This window comes from Agelaius tricolor, unplaced genomic scaffold, assembly GCF_023055355.1.
Source record: "Agelaius tricolor isolate 1412-34295 unplaced genomic scaffold, bAgeTri1.0.p SCAF_21, whole genome shotgun sequence".
Classification (NCBI taxonomy): Eukaryota; Metazoa; Chordata; class Aves; order Passeriformes; family Icteridae; genus Agelaius; species Agelaius tricolor.
This window is the reverse complement of record NW_027269281.1, coordinates 11,791,816-11,810,669: the sequence shown is the minus strand read 5'-3', so window position 1 is coordinate 11,810,669 and position 18,854 is coordinate 11,791,816. Positions and strand designations below refer to the sequence as shown.

The 18,854-nt window shown below is 45.4% G+C and overlaps 1 pseudogene; it reads right to left on the bottom strand.

The window, feature by feature from the left end:
• LOC139599008 (F-BAR domain only protein 2-like) overlaps positions 1-18,854 on the bottom strand; it is a 257,111-nt pseudogene that overhangs the window by 128,204 nt on the left and 110,053 nt on the right.

Here is an 18,854-nt window from a genome sequence, read left to right as displayed (position 1 = left end):
TTGTGAGACGCACCAGACGCGTCAGTAAAAACTGTCAGTGCTTTTAGAGGTGTCCTGCTCTGAATACTTGTCAGTGATAATGAAAACTGAACATCTGAATTGAAAATTTTGTGGGCCGGTCTGTGAATTGAAATTTGGCCTGTGTAGCTATCTAGGGCTAATTGCAAGGCTTCATTCTCTTGATAAAATTGCTCTAGCATTGCTTGAGACAAATGGCCTGATTTCAGGTTTAAGGAAATGTAAATGCAGTCAAAGTCACACCCTGCCAATTCTCTGATCCGTATCCTTGCTTTCCGGATCAATTCTGCCATCAGCTCCTGTGGCATTGTCATCCTTTTTGACCTGTTGTGACTGAGAAAGACCCACTCTATAATTAAGAGGGGATCTTTCTTGACCTGGTCCTTTTTCTTTGCCTGGACAGTTTCCCACTGAAAAATCATACCATGGAGGTGTGGCAGCTTGCCTAAGATGATAAATTTGAAGGGGAGACCCTGCTGGCACCTGTGGGCCTGCCTAGTAGACATGATTTCCTGAACTTTCTCCAGTGCGGTTTTCACTTCCTGGGTGAGGGTCCTAGGAGCACTAAGGTCATCTCCCCCTTTTAACAAATTGAAAAGGGGGGCTAGGTCTTCGGTGGAAATGCCTAGCCAAGGTCTCACCCAATTTAAGGATCCACAAAGTTGATGGAGATCCGCTAAGGTTTTGATATCGTGTTTGATAGTCAATTTTTGCGGCACAATGGTCTGCTTTCCAATTTCAAGGCCCAGGTACTTCCAAGGTGGCATCTTTTGAATCTTTTCTTCTTGGAGCTCGAACCCTGCAGCAACCAATGCATTGATTGTCAGGTCAAGTGTGTGAGTAAGCATGTCATCACTTGGGGCACACACCAGGATGTCATCCATGTAGTGCAGGATGATGGAATCTCCTGCAGCTTCACGGACTGGAGACAACAAGGAAGAGACATACCTCTGGCAAATCACAGGACTGACTTTCAGTCCCTGAGGGAGGACGGTCCAATGGTATCTCTTCATTGGGGCCTCCAGGTTAATGGTGGGAACCGAAAAGGCAAAACGCGGAGCATCGTCAGGATGTAGGGGAATGTGAAAAAAACAATCTTTGATGTCAATTACAGCTAAAGACCAATTTTGTGGAAGCATGCTTGGGGAGGGCATCCCTGGTTGTAGGGAGCCCATGTCCTCAATAACATTGTTGATTTGACGGAGGTCATGGAGTAGTCTCCACTTGTCTTTGTTTGGTTTTTTAATGACAAAGACAGGCGAATTCCACGGCGACGTGGTCTCCACAATGTGACCTTTTTCTAACTGCTCTTGTACAAGTTCTTCAAGCGCCTTTAATTTGGTTTTATTGAGCGGCCACTGAACTACCCTTATTGGAGTATCAGTTTTCCAAGTCAATTTTTGGGCATGGCGCACCTCAGCGACCGCTCCCCGAAAAACCTGCGGGTTTTCTGGGATGTCAATTGTGGTTCCCCACTGAACCATTAAATCTCTGCCCCAGAGGGGCTCTGTGTAGTCTAAAACAAACGGGCGAATGGAAGCTATTTTGCCATTGGGTCCCTCAATTTGAACAACGTTTTTTGATTGTCTTGCCAATTGAATTCCCCCTACACCTTGCACGTGTCCTGCTACATTTTGCAATTCCCAGTGTGATGGCCACTCTTTAGATGGAATAATCGTGACATCTGCTCCAGTATCTAAAAGTCCTTGTATGGACTTGTACTCACCACCACGGTGCAACCCACATGATAGCTTGGGTTTTTCTTTTCCCAATACCTGAGTCCAGCAGACACTGGGAAGGAGTTTACCTCTGAGGGTGTTTGCTTGCTCCTGGTCCCATGGAGGCTCAGGTACTGGGATGGCTTGGGCTATGATTTGGCCTTTGGGCAAGTACACGGGTGGATGAGTACAGTGAAGCCATATGACAAATTGTTTCGGGTCTGATGATATGAGACCCGGAGGAATAATAATTTCTTGGGGTGTGTGTTTTGTGTCCCCAAGGACGACATACTTACTGTGACGTTTCTGGCAAAGCTGTGTCCAAGTACCTGGTTGTTCAGGGTTAACAGATATGAAATGCCAGTTAGTGTCTCTGAGATGGAGAGGTTCGGTCAACGCCAGCCTGTAAGGGTTATGGGAAGAGACAGTGGTTAAAATTGGTCTGGGATTATTCCAAGGAAATGAATGTTCTGTTTTGTTCAAAGCCAGTGCCTCGCTTGGCACCGATACATCTTTTACACTAGATTTCTTTTCCCTCCCCCGTACTTGAATTGAGCCCACCCTATTTTTGTCATAGCGCTGGGGAAAGGAGCGCTCTTTACTCAGTTTTTTGAGAGGTGGTCCTTTGGGGAATTCTGGTTTTTAAGCATATTGTATTTAAAATCTAAAAACTGCTTTTTCAGAGGGCAGCCAGGCATCCAATGCCCCAACTTCCCACAAAGATGGCAAGGTCTATTAGTGCTGGAGATTCTCTCTTGTGGCATCGTGACATGCTGGAGCTGGCTGGTAAATGGTGGCTCAGGGGTTTCCACTGCAGCAATCCTCCTCTGTGGTTTTGGTCTCTCATCGTGGTCAGCGAGGGTAATGGTAACTTTCCTCTCACACACTTCAAGCATGGCCTGCAGCGTAGGCGTTGGGTCAAGAGGCAGGCTGAGGATAGCAGCTTTGCACTTCTCATTGGCATTTTCTTTAGCAATCTCGGTGAGGATTTCCATCCTGGCTCCTTCATTCTGAACTTGCAATTCAACAGCTTTTCTCAACCTTTCCACAAAACTCAAAAAGGACTCAGATGGAGATTGTGTTATTTTCAAATAATTTTCAATTGGAATACTAGGACGGAGCCCAAAGAAAGCTTTCTCAGCTGCTCTAGCACCTTCTCTGAAAGCCCTTGTGGGAATGCTTTCTGCCTGGATCACGCTGTCTTCCCAACCTCCCTGTCCACAGAGGTGATCGAGGGATAACATATTACCATAAACATCACGAGCAGTAGCTTCATCAGCCCACAGAGCTGGTAAAATTGCTCTCAATCCTTTTTGCCATGCAACTTCCCACAAGAGATATTCAGAAGAGGATAACAGGCAGGAAAAAAGGTGTTTTATATCAGCAGGGGTTAAAATGTGAGCGAATAATGTAGCTTTAAGGAGCCCTCTAAAATATTCACTTGATCTCCCAAAATCTTTTTGGGCTTTGGCTAGTTCTTTAACAGAATCAACAGAAAGGGGGCTATAATTTGGCTGGAATGCCCCGGTGACATCTGGAATATATGAGACAGGGGCAACAGAAAGGAGCTGTGCTGTTTCCGGGTTCGGTCTCCCGGCAACAGCGTCTCTTGTTACACTGGTCTGAGCGCCGGAGGGCGGGCCGAGGGGGGGGCGGAGGGAGCCCGCGGCGGCCGGGGCCAGAGCGGGAGGGGCGGCCGGGGCCGGGGTGGGAGGAGCCGGAGGAGGGGCCGAAGGAGGAGACGGGGGAAGGGCGGGAGGGCGGGTTTCGGGGGCGGGGTGCTCCGAGCAGAATGGGTTGTTGGGAGAGCGAAAGGGATTCTGGGAAGGCGAGGAAACCACCATTGCCACGTGGTGTCCGCCATTATGGTCCGGGGAAGTTACCGGGCGCGTCTCAGGGGTACCAAGGCGGGCACTAAGGTTGTGAGACACGGTATTATAACTTGTGGAAGCAGGGGGGAGGGTGGGATTTCGGGAATTCAGGGCAGAAGTGTCCGGGTTGGAGACAGGGAACCTCGGGGGGGGAGCAGGGGTTTGTGCAGGGGCTGGGAGTGGGGGGAGGTGAGTGGGGGAGGGAGAACCGAACTCGGAGGGGGGTAGATCGGGTTTTTGGGAAACAGAGATATTGAAACTGTTGCCGGATGGCTGTTCTTGCATCTTTAAATTAAATTTTACAACATTTCTTATCTGCAGGGCTAAAAAAGCAAATTTTGACGGAGATATGTCTCCTGCTTTCCCTGCCTTCAATAATTCACTACCAATTTTGTCCCAAAAAGCCAAATCACTGAGATTTTCAGTGGACACGTCAGGAATGTGAAGGAAAAGCCATCTGACGAACTGTTTAACATCTGTTTTTGAAAATCGGATTTTTTCACTCTTAAGAATGTTTAAAAGATGATAATAGACACCCTTGTGAGATACAGAAAGCCTAGCACCCATTTTGGCTCTGATTTTAAATTTGTATCTCAAATTTCAGCAACCCAGGTGGGGGGGGGGAGGAGAAAAAAGCCTACAGCTGGCAGTCTGCCCACAATAGAGAGAAAAAAAAACTTCAGCCCTCCGCGGCGGGGCTGAGAACAAAGGGCAGGGAAACACCCCCTCCCAAAGAGGGGAAAAACAAGAGAAGGGTAAAACTTACCAATCCAACTGCAGGAGAGGGGAACGAAAAAGCCTGGGATGTTGATTTCCACCTAAAGCTGACTTCTTAGGGTACATAAGAAGCTCCCAGCTTCGTCCACAGGAGAGCAACTCACTAAAACGGAGTTTTTTCTTTCCTGAGGTAGCTTGCCGGCCGAAGGCTTATCGAACAGACTGAAAGTATGTCCGAGCCCCTTTCCGTGGGCTCCTGGAATGGTTCCAGAGCCCCACGGCTGGGCGCCAAGCTGTTTCAGTCTCTCTGCAAGCCTCTCGAGTCCCTGGGCCTTACCCGGGTCGGCAGAGAGTGGGGGGGGTGACCCCACCACGGCCGACTGCGGGGAGACACTCTCTGTGCCCCGAGGGTGCTGAGGGCACTCAGGCTGGTTGCCTTCGTTGCAGCAGAGACGACCGAGACGTCGGTGGAAGAGGAAAGGGGCCGACTCCCAGCAGGGGGTATTCCAAGGTTTTATTAAGGAGTCCCGAGCGAGCTCCTATACCTCAGGGGGTTCCTGCCGAGAGCACTGGGGGATGTTCGAAGCTCACATTTAAAGGGGGGAGGAAACTAACATAGATAAAATCCTACTGACCAATAGGTATCTCTGGGGGATGGGTGCTGGGGGGACAGACATACAAAACAGCGTATGGGGCAGGACTTGGGGGGTTGACCCTTGGCCCCTGGCTAATCACTCGACAACTTGGACCGAAACTTCTAGGTAGGGGGCTGGGATGTCGAGGTGACTGACAGAGAGCCAGGGTGGGGGTTTTGGAGATCTTATCCCAGGAAAGGGATAACACAAGTAGAGGGAAGAGGAGGGGGGGGGGTATAGTCTGGGATAAACCATTTGGGAAAAACATGGGAATACAAAACCAACTACTTCAAGGTATTACAAAATATAAGAACGCACTACAACACAGCACATAAGGAATCTCTTCACTTTTAGAAATTTTCAGGGTGAAATAACTCAAAATTTCTCACAAATCAGGTAGCTATAAATTCAGCCATATCTTATAGCTTAATAGAGAAAGAAATTGCTTCAAAATTATTTTTAAATGCTAGTCGGGAATTTAGTTCCTTTCTGTGTTATATCCCGCTCAAAACAACGACAAATGGACTGTAAGAGTAGATTCTGAACATGTATCTCCTTTGCTTCAGTCAAAAGGCTTATCATGGAAACCCAGAATGGTTTGGGTTGGAAAGGGCCTTAAAGATCACCTAGTTCCAACCCTATGCCATGGGCAGGGACACCTTCTGCTAGACCAGGTTGCTCCAAGACCTATCCTGCCTGGCCTTGAACATTTCCAGGGATGGGGCAGCCACAGCTTTCCTGGGCAACCTGTGCCAGCGCCTCACCATTCTCACAGCAAAGAATTTCCTCTTCATAGCTAATCTAAACCTACCCTCATAAAGTATTGTAGGTCTCATTTCTATGGAATTTTGTTTCTTAAAAAAACCCCAACTTTTTGGTCTATGGGAATATCAAAATTAACATGTGACTATCCTTTTGTCCTCACCCTCATGTCCTATCTACAGGATTCTTAGGTAAATAACTGTGCTACAACAACTCACCTTCAACTGCACTAGCTGTGTTACATTCCTGAAATTCAATAGGGCCTGAAAGAAATAAAAACAAAGATAAACATTAGGTTAAATTTAATCTCAAATGAAGGTCAAACCCTAAGATATTTTAACAACTATTAATATTTCCTGAAACTACTGAACGGTATAAATAAAAATTTATGTGGCAACTGAAAACCACAATTTCTCTGCCAATGGTCCAAAATCATACATGTACAGTGAATCATTAAATATTTTCCTTCTCTCAGGCTGAAAAAACTAAAATACTACTGCACAATGTCTAAATAGAATTTAATTTTCAATATTATTACAACCACATGAAAAACCTCTTATTTGTTTTCTGATTCAAAATTTCATCCATAATATACGTGAGAGACTGGAAAGATTGATGTCTCGAGACATTTTGGGGTGCATGTGTATGGGGGAGGGGGCAGGTCGGGCCTTGCCCAGGCGAGAGAGTGAACTTCCGCCCCCCCACCCCCCCTGCACTAGAGACAATATCCCAGCCCTGTGCATAGAGGAGGCAATGCTCCACACCCATCCCTGGAGGCCCTAATCCAGCTTCTGAGTGGCCCAATGACCAGAAGTCCTACCTGAGGGAAGGGCCCAGGAAGGCCAAAGGGTATTCAAGGCCAAACACGAGGCCATCACATGGTCTAGACCCTATGTTCCTCTTGGAAGTTCTGTCTGAACACTTGGAAGCAGGGAGTTGGATGCACTCAACCCCTTAACTGAACTAGCAGTAGTTTGTTACAGGCTCAAAAGGACATAAATGGCCTGAGTTGTAGACAGGTCAAGAGTTTATCTAGTTCCTATCTGTTCTCTGAAAACCTACAAAGGGGCAGAGTGACCCAGTGAGCATCAATGCATATGTGCTTGGAACACCAATCATGTGATTAACACATGAATAGCAGGTGGTACAAGGAGTCTCATACATACCTTTCACATTTTATGAGATTTGACTACAAGCCAACCACTTTATTCCATAAATATGACAGTGTAAGTGAGCCTTCTTTGAGCTCTCCCTGCTAAGTAGCTGACTGCATGGCAGTGATCTCCCCTTGAGCTGGGATGCCTCTCAAGGTTGCTACTCAAGGTCGAGACATCTTACGAACTGCAGATCTTGTAATATAGAGCACTAAGATTTTACCTCAGTAACTTTGATTCTGTCTTGGTAGTTTTGAATCACTGTTAAATCCTTTGTGCAGCACAGTAATAGAGCAAACCTTGCCATCAAACTTTGTTAAGTCACACTATTATAGCATCATATTTCAATAAAACCACTTTTGCCGATACCTTAGGCTGCAGGTCTTTAAGCAGTCTAAATTGCCCATCAACAACAAATTGGCATAGTTGGCAAGATCCTAAATCAGGATTTGTGACAAGTTGACGCAAGGTAGCAGTCCACTGTCATTGCAAAGGGCAGTACTAACCCTCATTAGAACCATAGATTTGTTAAGGTTGGAAAAGACCTCTAAGATCATTAAGTCCCTCCCCCCTTACTGCACCTTATGCAACTATTTCAAGTGAGAGACAGAAATATTGAGAATTTATTTACAAGCAACTGAAGTAAATAGATTGTGGAAACCTCAAATACAGAAATTACTTTCACTTCCCAAAACACACATGCTAATAAGTACACTGATTTATCTTTATTATGAAAATAAAATTATTCTAGAGCATCCACTATAAAAGGTGTACTTGTGTTGAGACTTTTTTGCAGGACAATGGACATATGCAACATATGCACAATCCAGCCTTCATAGAAACTGAGTAAGGTCACCATGCCCTTGAAGGACATGAAACGAGAAGAACACGCTCAAAAGCAGACAGTTCAGGATGCAAAGGCAGACAAGAAAACCGCAGCGAGACACATGAAGAAGGAAGACTAACTAAAATTAACTAAAATATTAAAATGCATGTGTAAAAAGTATTTAACCAATCATGTATTAGCTTGAGGCGTGAACAATTGAGAATAGTATAAATATGGCTTGCTTTTTGTAATAAATCGGCTTCACTTGATCATGTTGGTCATGGCGTGATGTCCCGGTAATGATCCTCCACATACTTGCAAGCATTTTCCAGTGTTTCTAGTGAATGTAATAGTCTTTAAATAAATAGCTGATATAAACAGATTTTAGATACAAGCTTCAGATTGTTTTTATGTAGTAGAACATAGCAAATAATTGTGCTGCAATTAGGGATGCCACAATGAAAGCAAAAAAATAATTGAGCTGTGAATTAGAATTGTGAATTACTTGACTGGGTTTAACTGCATGAATCAAATACAAATTAAGTACCTCAAATGTTTCTATTTGTAATGTAACTCCCAATGTTGAGGTATCAAATGTTTGCTTGAGGGATGTTAGCAGGAAAGAGTTACACAGGGAACAGCAGCAGGGGCAGCTGACCCATGTCTCTGAACAGGTTGAATGGGTTGAACAATAACAAGACACCATTTCTACTAGAACGTGAAGAAATTTAAAACCAAACGGTCTTCATGGTCTACTGGCCTGTGACTCTGGAAATGATAATAGAAGATGTCAAGAGGACAGATTTATTGAAGAACTGTGATTAAGCTTTTAGCCTGTAGCTAAATATAGAGTTTGTTTTAGGGGTATAAAACATGATGTGCTTTTTGAGTAAATAAGATTCCCTTGCACCTCTGCTAGTGTGTCTCGTCTTTCATGCATCACAAATGGCGCCCAACGTAGCCTGAATACTGCTGTGGTGATCCAGTCCGGTGATGCACCCCAACTGAACCAGCTGGTTGTGCCTGATCAATCACTGAGGAGCTTCTATCATCACCAGCTATAGACCAAGGTTAGCCAAAGCGAGCAGTCAGGAAGTAATTTTTTCTTTTATCATGGGCCAAAGTGCAACCAAATCTCACAAACTTCATAAAGACTTTGATGCCCATTACCAGGGAGCAAGGATTTAAAGTACTACCTCAGAAACTCAAATTTTTACTCATCTGGATCTGTCAAAATTGTCCCTGGTACCCCTCTGATGGTTTTATGAGCTTATTAATTGGCAAAAAGTTGGTGAATGCTTACAAACTTGTCAGGTCACTCAGCATGACATTCACTCTGATGATATTGTTACTTGGCGTGTAATCTATTCTGCCTTGCAATAATTTAAGGAAGTGGATGGTGTCCTTTTGGATGCACCACTATCCTCTCCTTCTGAGGAGGATGACCCAGAACGCCAGGATCCTTTTGATCCCAGACTGGTCGACCCTGACCAAGAACCAGATTTATACCCTCCTCTAACCCCTGTACGTGCCCTGGCAGCCACCGCTTCTAGCATGGAAGAAATATTACAGACAGCATGCCGAAAAGTGGCTGCCACCATCTCACCTACGTACCCTCCTTCTTATGCCACATCTCATTCCTCTCACAATTATGAGGACATTTTACCCACTGATCCTGAGCCAGAAAGGTTTATACATAGCTGCCACAGAAGGGCTTTACAGGAAGGAGATACTGAATTTTTACAAGCAATGCCTGTTATATATTGAAATCAAAATCCACATCATGAAAAGTTGTCATATGAAATGGTTAAAGAACTAAGGAAATTGGTGAAGGAAAACTGCTTACATTCCTCCTTTACTGTGAATTTAATAGATGCTATAACTGATTCGCATACCATGTTACTGGTGGACTGGAAATCTCTCTTTAAAACAGTTTTAAGGGGGGGGGGGGGGGGGGGGCAATGCTCTGTGTGGTGAACAGAATTCATAGATTTGGCTCAAACCCAGGCATTGAATAATGGTAATAAGCACCCAAAAATTAATATCACAGCGCCCCAGCTCTCTGGTACCAGCATGTATGCTACTGCTTGTGCTCAACTCCAATTACAACTGCAGACTTGGGAACAAAGCACAGTTATTACCTTGTGTGTGCTACAAAAGGTACCCGATACAAAACATTTAGAGCCTTGTTTTGCCGCCATTCTTCAAGCTCCCCAGGAACCATATATTGCCGTTATTGATCGATTGCAATCAGCCATTAGGCACCAAATTGAAATACAAGCAGCAGCCAATGCTGTTTTAAAATCCCTTGCTTATGAGAATGCTAATAATGACTGTAAAAAAGATCCAATATGCAACCATACAGATGTTGAACTTGATGACTGCATCAAAGCATGTGCTAATATCGGCTCAGAACAATATAGAGCAGAACTAATTGCTCCAGCAATCGCTCAGCAATTGCAGGCAGATAAAGCAGCTGTTAAATGCTTTGCATGCAGAGAAGAAGGGCATGTTAGAAAGCAATGCCCAAAGGGACAGAAAACTAATAAAAAGCCAAACAAACCCTGCCCTTGCTGCAAAAAAGGCTTTCATTGGAGTAACCAATGCCACTCTAAGTACAAGGTTGGCAACCCACCCCAAAACCAGGGAAACTCAAACAGGGGTGCGCAGGCTGGTGTCCCTCAACCCAGCAGGACCCACTTCAGCCAACCTCCAATGCAAATTCAGGTATGGCAAGGGACACCCCAGGCAGGGCTGGCCTGGACCTGGCCATCAGCTCTACCACAGTCTTAAATTACACTTCTGTTCATCTATTACCCACTGCTGGTTTTGGTCCACTACCATTTCAAACTCACACTTTATTAATGGGTTGTTCTTCTACCACTCAAACTGGACTGTTTATTTTACTGGGAATTATTGATGCAGATTATAAAGGGGAAATCAAAATTATGGCTTGGGCTCCTAACCTCCCTTGTACTGTGCCTCAGGGGAGTCACTAGGCACAACTCATACCATTGCCAGCAATTTCTTGTCCAGTGCCAATATTGCAGCAGCAACAAAACAATGGGAGCTTTGAAAGCACAGGTGTTCCTCAGATCTTTTGGTCTAAAGTAATTGGAACACAACAGCCATTACTTACCTGCCAAATAGACTCTAAGTCTTTTACAGGACTGGTTGATACTGGAGCCAATGTATCCATCATAGCACAGGAGTGTCCTCCTGACTAGCCCTTGACACCCTCTACGGTTATTGTCATTGGAGTTGGTGGACAACAGATACCATGGCGATCAGCCAAAGAACTATGCATCGTTGGACCAGAAGGCAAGACTGCCACCTTGCAGCCGTATGTACTCCCAGTCCCAAGCACTTTGTGGGGGCCAGATCTACTGACTCAATGGGTCTTGATCATTACAGTGCATTTTTGATAGGGGCTACCTATGAAATGCCACTCTTGAAACTGACCTGGCTTACAGATAAGCCCGTCTGGATCAATCAGTGGCCCCTAAGAGGTGAGCGGCTTCATCAAGGCCGAATCCTTATACAGGAACAATTACAATTGGGTCACATAGTCCCTTCCACCAGCCCATGGAATACACCTATTTTCGTTATCCCTAGGAAATCAGGAAAGTGCAGACTTTTACAGTATCTCAGGGAAGTCAATGCAGCCATGTCACCTATGGGGTCATTACAACCAGGAATACCTAATCCCACAATGATTCCAGAACATAGGAAATTGGCAATAATTGATTTAAGACACTGTTTTCTCCCAATTCCTTTACATCCTGGAGACGCACCTAAATTTGCCTTTTCTTTTCCATCTGTCAATCATGAAACCCCCATGGAATGATACCACTGGGCTGTCCTATCCCAGGGTATGAAAAACAGTCCAACTATTTGTCAGTTTGGCATCCATTCCGCAACACAACCAATATGGCAAAAATATCCATCTGCTTTGCTGTATCACTATATGAACAGTATTTTAATTGCCTCCAACAGCATGACGTTATTGTGCGATTGTCTTGCAGCTTTAAAAATGACACTGACCAGCAGAGATCTGTGCATAGCCACAGACAAAATTCAAACAGAACCTCCTTGGAAATACTTGGGCTTTAAACTACTCAAAACAACAGTCACTCCACAGCTGGTAACTTTAAAAACCAACATACACACATTGAATGACTTGCAAAAGTTATTGGGCACCATTAATTGGATTCATCCTCTGCTGAGAATTACAACAGAAGAATTATCTCCTTTATTTCAGTTGTTAAAAGGGGACCGAGATCTCTCTTCCTTAGGCAATTGACAAGAACTGCCCAAAAGGCTTTAGAGACTGTAAGTGATAAAATCAATAAGTCCTTTGCCACATGTCAAAACTCAGATATGCCTTTGCAGCTGTTCCTGATTTTGCAATTTTTCCAACCCTATGCTCTTATTGGCCAATGTGATGTGCAAGAACACAATCTCTGGTTATTAAAATGGATTTTCTTGCCACACACCTTTTCAAAAACTATAACCATTCAGCTTGAAATGATTATTTGACTGCTGTCGATGGGACGACTCTGATGTCAGAGCCTGACAGGATATGATCCGGCAGTAGCACATCTCCCTATTACTGCAGCAGAATTAGAGAATCTTTTCAGGAATTCACTGTCATTTCAAATTGCTCTTGCGGACTATAATGGACAGTTTATTCACTCAGTGCCTTGACATGCATTGTTAGAATCTTTTAAGGAACTTCCCTTCCAACCACATCGCTTACAAAGACACCTATCCTTGATGCAAAAACTGTCCTCACTGATGGATCAGGGAAAACACACAAAGTTGTGACCCCGAGGAAAAATGACACAGGACAGTGGAAGCACTCAATAACTTTCCAACCTGGAACTACCCAGTTAGTCAAACTAGCAGCTGTGGTAGAAGCATTTAATCTCTTTTCACAGAAACATATTAATATTGTTTGTGATTCTCTTTATGTTACAGGAATCATAGAGAGAACAGAGCATTCATTCCTGAAGGAAGTTTCTAACAAAGATCTTTTTGTATTATTAGTCACTTTGTATAACTTTTTATTTCACAGGTCTCATGAATATTACATTCTGCACCTTAGATCACACACCAGTCTGCCTGGCCCTAAAGTAGAAGGTAATGTAATAGCAGATGCTCTTGCCGTGACAAGTCACTATACCACAAAAGTTAGGGCAGGCAAAACTTTCTCATGATTTCTATCATCAAAATGCCCAAGCATTGGCTAAACAATTTGGTTTGACCTTGCAACAAGCTCAAGATATAGTGAATACTTGTTCACAATGTCAGCAGACTTTTCCCTTACCACAAATGTTAGATACAAACCCCCAAGGAGTAAAACTTAATGACATTTGGCAAACAGATGTGTCGCAGACATCTTTCATGAAAAATCCTTTCTTAGGATTTTTCCTTGTGAGAAGCTGCAGTTTCAAGAACCAAAGTAAACAATGGTTATCTGCTGCTGTGGAATGCAACAGGTAGACCCTGTGATTGGTCTCTTGTGGGTGTTTGGATTTCTTGACCACTCATGGTAGAGCTGGCTCTTGCTCTGTCTGAGACACAGATCTTTGTTATTCATTCCTTTTCTATTCTTAGCTTAGCTAGCTTCTCAAGAAACCTTTTCCTTTCTATTGCTTTTTAGTATAGTCTAATGTAACATATATCATAAAATAATAAATCAAGCCTTCTGATCATGGAGTCAACATTCTCATCTCTTCTTCATCCTGAAAACCCTTGTGACCGCAGTCACAATTGGTGACCCCCGACTGAGGAGGACAATCATCACTTGGTGAGACCACCAGAGGAGCATTGCTGCACTGGGTGAGCCCTGAATGTGTGGCATTGATGGTTGCTTCACAAGTGACCACAGAAGTGGATTCTAGCCAGGAGCTGAAGAACTGAAGATCCGAATTTGGACAGAATTCTCAGCAAGGCTGACCACAAAGAGAACCTTCTGAAAAGCCTCCAGGAAGATGTTCAGAAAGCTCAGCAGCACCGTGCAGATAGCCAGAGAGTCCTGGACACTGTCACAAGGTACTGTTGGTTTTTCCCCTCCTGAAGATGAGGCCATTTGCAGTTTGTGGCTGCTCATCTGGAGGACTTCTCCCCTAGAGGATGAGGTTCCATTCTCCCCTTCAGAGGAGAAACTTATTGCCCTCTGGCAAAAATGGGGTGAAGAGGACGGAATTCTCCTGTTGGAGACAGATTTCTATGAGTTTTTTCGATGGGCAAAGCTCTTTGGGTTTTTTACGAATGTGCTATATGCCCTTGATGTGTTTGTCTGGGAGTGTATGGACTCCATTTTCCAATTCTTTTTGGGCCGTGGGTTCGGATGCCCCTCAATTTATCCAACCTTTTTGTTGCTCTTTCTAGTCTTGAAACGGAGAGCAGCTGTTTTTCCCTGGATTGCTAACTGCAAGGGGAAAGCCCCATTCCCCCCAGTTCCGGGGGAAGACCCTTTGGAGGGGGACGCTCTGCTGCTTTCCAGCCCCCCTTAACCACAGTGGGGGGGGCGAAGTTTCGCCCGCAGCCGAAGTTTTTTTTACTGCGTCTTCGGAGCATGCTCAGACGGAGCCGTTTGTTCCCCCCTCCTGTTGCTCTCAGGGGGGATGGGAGTGGGCGGCACCGCCCCGCCCAGCACCGCGAGTGCCGCCCCAACCCGCCCCGCGGGTGCGGGCGGTTCCCCGCGCGGCCCCTCCCGCGGCCGCCCCTCCGGGGGAGCCTGTGGGCGGGCGCTCCAGCCGCGGTTCCGCCGGCTTCCCTGCCTGCATCTGAGGCCTCAGAGACACCGCTTCCTGCGGCTGCGCCGATGTTGCTGGGCAACAGCGATCCACCGCTCCCTCCGGCCATCCCGCCGCCTTCTGCGACTGCGCCTCTGAGGCCGATGTCCGGCGCAGAAGAAGCTGCCGACCCCGTGCCGCCCCCGCCACCCCCGCCGCCTCCCCAGGCGGCCCCGCTGCCCGCCCCTGCAGGGACTCCGTCCTCCGTGTCTGCGTCAGAGGCTGCCCTGGAGCCGGCGGCAGCTGCAGCGGCGCCTCCTGCACCCAGCGTGGCTTCCTCCCCGAGTTTTTCGGGTTGTCCCGGGGCTGCCCCTACGGGGGGAGCTGGGACAGGGGAAGAGGGCGTCAGCCTGTCCTTCCGTGAAGGAGGCATGGCCCGACAGCTGGCTGTGGGCGCAGCCCGGCTGCCTGTTTTCAAGATCAGCATTTTTGGCGGGTTGGGGGGTGTTTGGTCCGGGGTTTCCCCCTGGGGGATGCGAATCTCTCTGCCGCCCCTCGCGCGCCCCAGCGGCGAGGGGGAGGTGGGTCCCGAAAGTTCTGCCCCTGGTCCCCAGCCCAGAGGGGGTGGCGGTGGGGCCGTGAGGCAGATGGGAGGAACACCTGTTGCATTTGCATTGCAGAGGCAGAGGGCACAGCAGGAAGCGAGCATCGCTTGTCTGCTGTGGGGAAACGACATCCCCAGACCCGAGACGAAGTTTCTCGGGACAGCTTCTGTCTTCCCATTGCTGGCATGCCTCGGTGATTTTGGGGAAAGGAAGCGTTTGGTCACACCTTCTGCCATTGTACTGGCAGCAGGGTGCGGGTCTGTGCCAATGCAGAGCCTGCCTCGGGGGCTGGGCCTGGGCTGTCTGGCTTGGTTGCTTGGGCCAGGGCCACCTCCTGGCCTCCTGTTGGGTTTGGGGGCTTTTCTTCCCCCTTCTGGTCCTGGGCCACCTTTCTGTGGGCCAGGTCTGGGGTTCCTGATCCTTCCACATGGGCCAGGGCCCCCAAGGGCCTCTCTCTGGCTCCTCTGCTGCTGCTGCTCTTTCTGACAAAAAAAAAAAAAAAAAAAAAAAAAAAAAAAAAAAAAAAAAAAAATTAAATAAAAAAAGGGTGAAAGAGCTGGCAGCAGCTCAGAGGCAGGGATTGGCTTCAGCCTAAGTTGTTCAATAAAGGGCTGTGGCAAGACATTTCAGAAACTTTCTCAAAATTCTTTGAAGACTGTCAATGGACTTTTGATAACTATTGATGGACTTTTCTGTAGCAAGCCTGTTTCAGGACCAAAAGAAACTTTCAGATATGGCAAAGAGGAACATCAAGCCATGGACTTTTCCTGAAACTCAGCTGCTTGGACTTGAATTTTCTTTGCATTGTTTTTTCATTTTCTTATAAAATTGTTTTAGTGATATGATAGAATTTATGTTCTACGGGTGAAGAAATTCCCAGTGCATTCCACAGGAGCACTTGAGTGGAGTTTGATTGGCAACAGATAACCTGTCAAGTGTTTGTCTTTTTCTTCGGCATGAGTACAGCAGAGAAAATTGCAAACACTCTTTCCTTTTAATTTAACTAAATAAAAAAAGGTGACATGTCGCAGACATCTTTCATGAAAAATCCTTTCTTAGGATTTTTCCTTGTGAGAAGCTGCAGTTTTCAGCAACCAAAGTAAACAATGGTTATCTGCTGCTGTGGAATGCAACAGGTAGACCCTGTGATTGGTCTCTTGTGGGTGTTTGGATTTCTTGACCACTCATGGCAGAGCTGGCTCTTGCTCTGTCTGAGACACAGATCTTTGTTATTCATTCCTTTTCTATTCTTAGCTTAGCTAGCTTCTCAAGAAACCTTTTCCTTTCTATTGCTTTTTAGTATAGTCTAATGTAACATATATCATAAAATAATAAATCAAGCCTTCTGATCATGGAGTCAACATTCTCGTCTCTTCTCCATCCTGAAAACCCTTGTGACCGCAGTCACACAGATGCTTCCCACATATCCAGTTTTGGGATTTTTAAATATGTGCATGTTTCCATTGATACTTTTTCAGGTTTCATAGTAGCATCAGCTCACAAAAGTGAGAAATCGAGAGATGCCACCCGACATTGGCTGCATACTTTTACTACTATGCGGGTCCTTCAACAGATAAAAACAGATAATGGACCTGCATCTACACCTCGAAAAACACAAGATTTTTTCCACAGTTGGGGGATCCAACATGTTACAGGTATTGCCCATTCTCCAACAGGGCGAGCCATAGTGTAAATGGCACATTACATATTGAAAAAGATGCTACAGAAACAAAAAAGGGGAAATCTGGTAGGTATGCTCCATACCTCAAAAGCAGCTTAACAGTGTCCTGGTTTGGGGCAAATTTGGGACAAAACCTCCAAAAGAAGCCCCTCCAGAAAGCAAACCCACATGGTCCCTCCCCGCAACCAGTTCGGGAAGGATTTCCTCAGAGAGAAGTGGAAAGAACCTGTTTATTTAATGGGCAAAGCACTCCCCAGCACACAAAATGAACAATACCAGATGACAAAACTCATTCGCTGATCTGAAGAGATGACAAATTCAGAAAGTCTTTCCTGTGGGTGGTCGCTCTGTTATCAGTCCCTCTGGTGCTGGGAAAGGCTGCGGAGTAGGCCCCCAGCAGGCTACAAAGTGTAAGCTCTCGGTGTTTCCCCGGGTCCCAGTCTGGAGCAGGTTTGAATGGTTCCAAGAAAAGGGAAAGAAAAACAGTCCAGGGAAAACTCGGACTGCCTCAGCTAGCTAAACTAACTAACCAACTAAAAAGCAAAAGCAGCGTGGTGTTCTGCCCCATCTGTGCCCAGACAACAACAGTGGAGTTCTGTTTTCCATCAGACTGTGGGAGAGAGAGCAGCTGATAACGAAACTCTATGCTCCTTCTTCTCCCCACCTTCACTGTCAGCCAGTCTTGAAGGCACAGAATATAACATCCAGCATAAACAGAACACCCGATTGGGGATACAAGCATCATAATGTCACCCTAGGACACAAAGCAACCTATGTTTTAATTTTTTTAAATCTTTCCACTAGGGATGACCTAATGGCACATCAAAGACATCTAGGTCAGACAACAAATGGAGAAGGAATTCACCCAGAAGTTACATACAAAGATGTACACAATGGTCAGTGGAAAGGTCCATTCCACTGTTAGCTTGGGGGAGAGGTTATGGGTGTGTTTCTTTGCCCACAGGACCATATTGGCTTCTGGCGAGATACATCAAATGCAGCCGAGGATGACAACAATGAATCTTGCCGTCCTTCTACTGCTATACTGCCATCAAGTGGTGGAAGGAAGAATCTACTGGGCACACATTCTTGAGCCACCACTGTTTTGCCCTCTGAATTGGTGGGATCCAGAACCTCCCCTCAGCAACAATGAAATGGAATGGGTAGGAGGAACTTGGCTTCCTCCCCTAGATCAGGATGTTGTAAATACATGTGTTACCAACAAACACCTTTTTCTCCTTACCTTGTTCTAATTTTTCTATGCAATTACATTTAATATATGTATCCTCGGGAATGGTAAAAAATTTGACTGCTATTACATTGCCGACCATTCTGTCTACCTCCAACAATTCTGTGGATACCACTCCACCTCATTTTCCCAAATGTCATTTTACATCCATTTCCAATTTATGACGTTTGGAATGGACATCATGTATAGGACAACAATCACAACAACAATTCTTACAGTATGGAAGAGTAATTGACTGGGGACCACATGGTATCCTTAGAGAAAAGGGGACAAATACAACCATCCTTCCATTCCAAAAGGCAAACTGCAAGCATTGTTTGGCATGATGGTGGAATGGCTGGACCACTGATTCAATATTATCTAGGTAGTAATCAATCATGTGTTCATAAGCATTTCTGGAAGATGTTGTTACCTGCCTTTGGTAATATGGTATATCAGGTGAACTTGGTTAAGAATCGTACCATCAGAAATTTGACATTGTTAAAGAGACAATCACTAATGACTTGTACTTCACATCTGTATGATTTTGCTTTAGCTAATGATCTTTCAATTGATTATAGGAATGGCTTGTATTTTTTATCTGCTAGTTCTTTTGTCTTTAAATCGTGTAACCAATGAAGATATGAATAATTTTTTTCTTCTTCTTCCATTTAAAAGAAAACCAGAAATTTGGATACCTGTGAATCTGACTCAGACTTGGGAAGGACAAGATGGTCTTTCACAATTGGCTCAACTATTCCAGGAGGAAATCCAAAAGAGTAAGAAACGAGTTTCACAAATTTCTGGGTTGGTTGATTTTTTGCCATCATTTCTGCTTTAATAATATAAACCACAGCCTCTGTGGCTGTTGCAGCTTTAACTAATTCCATTCAAAC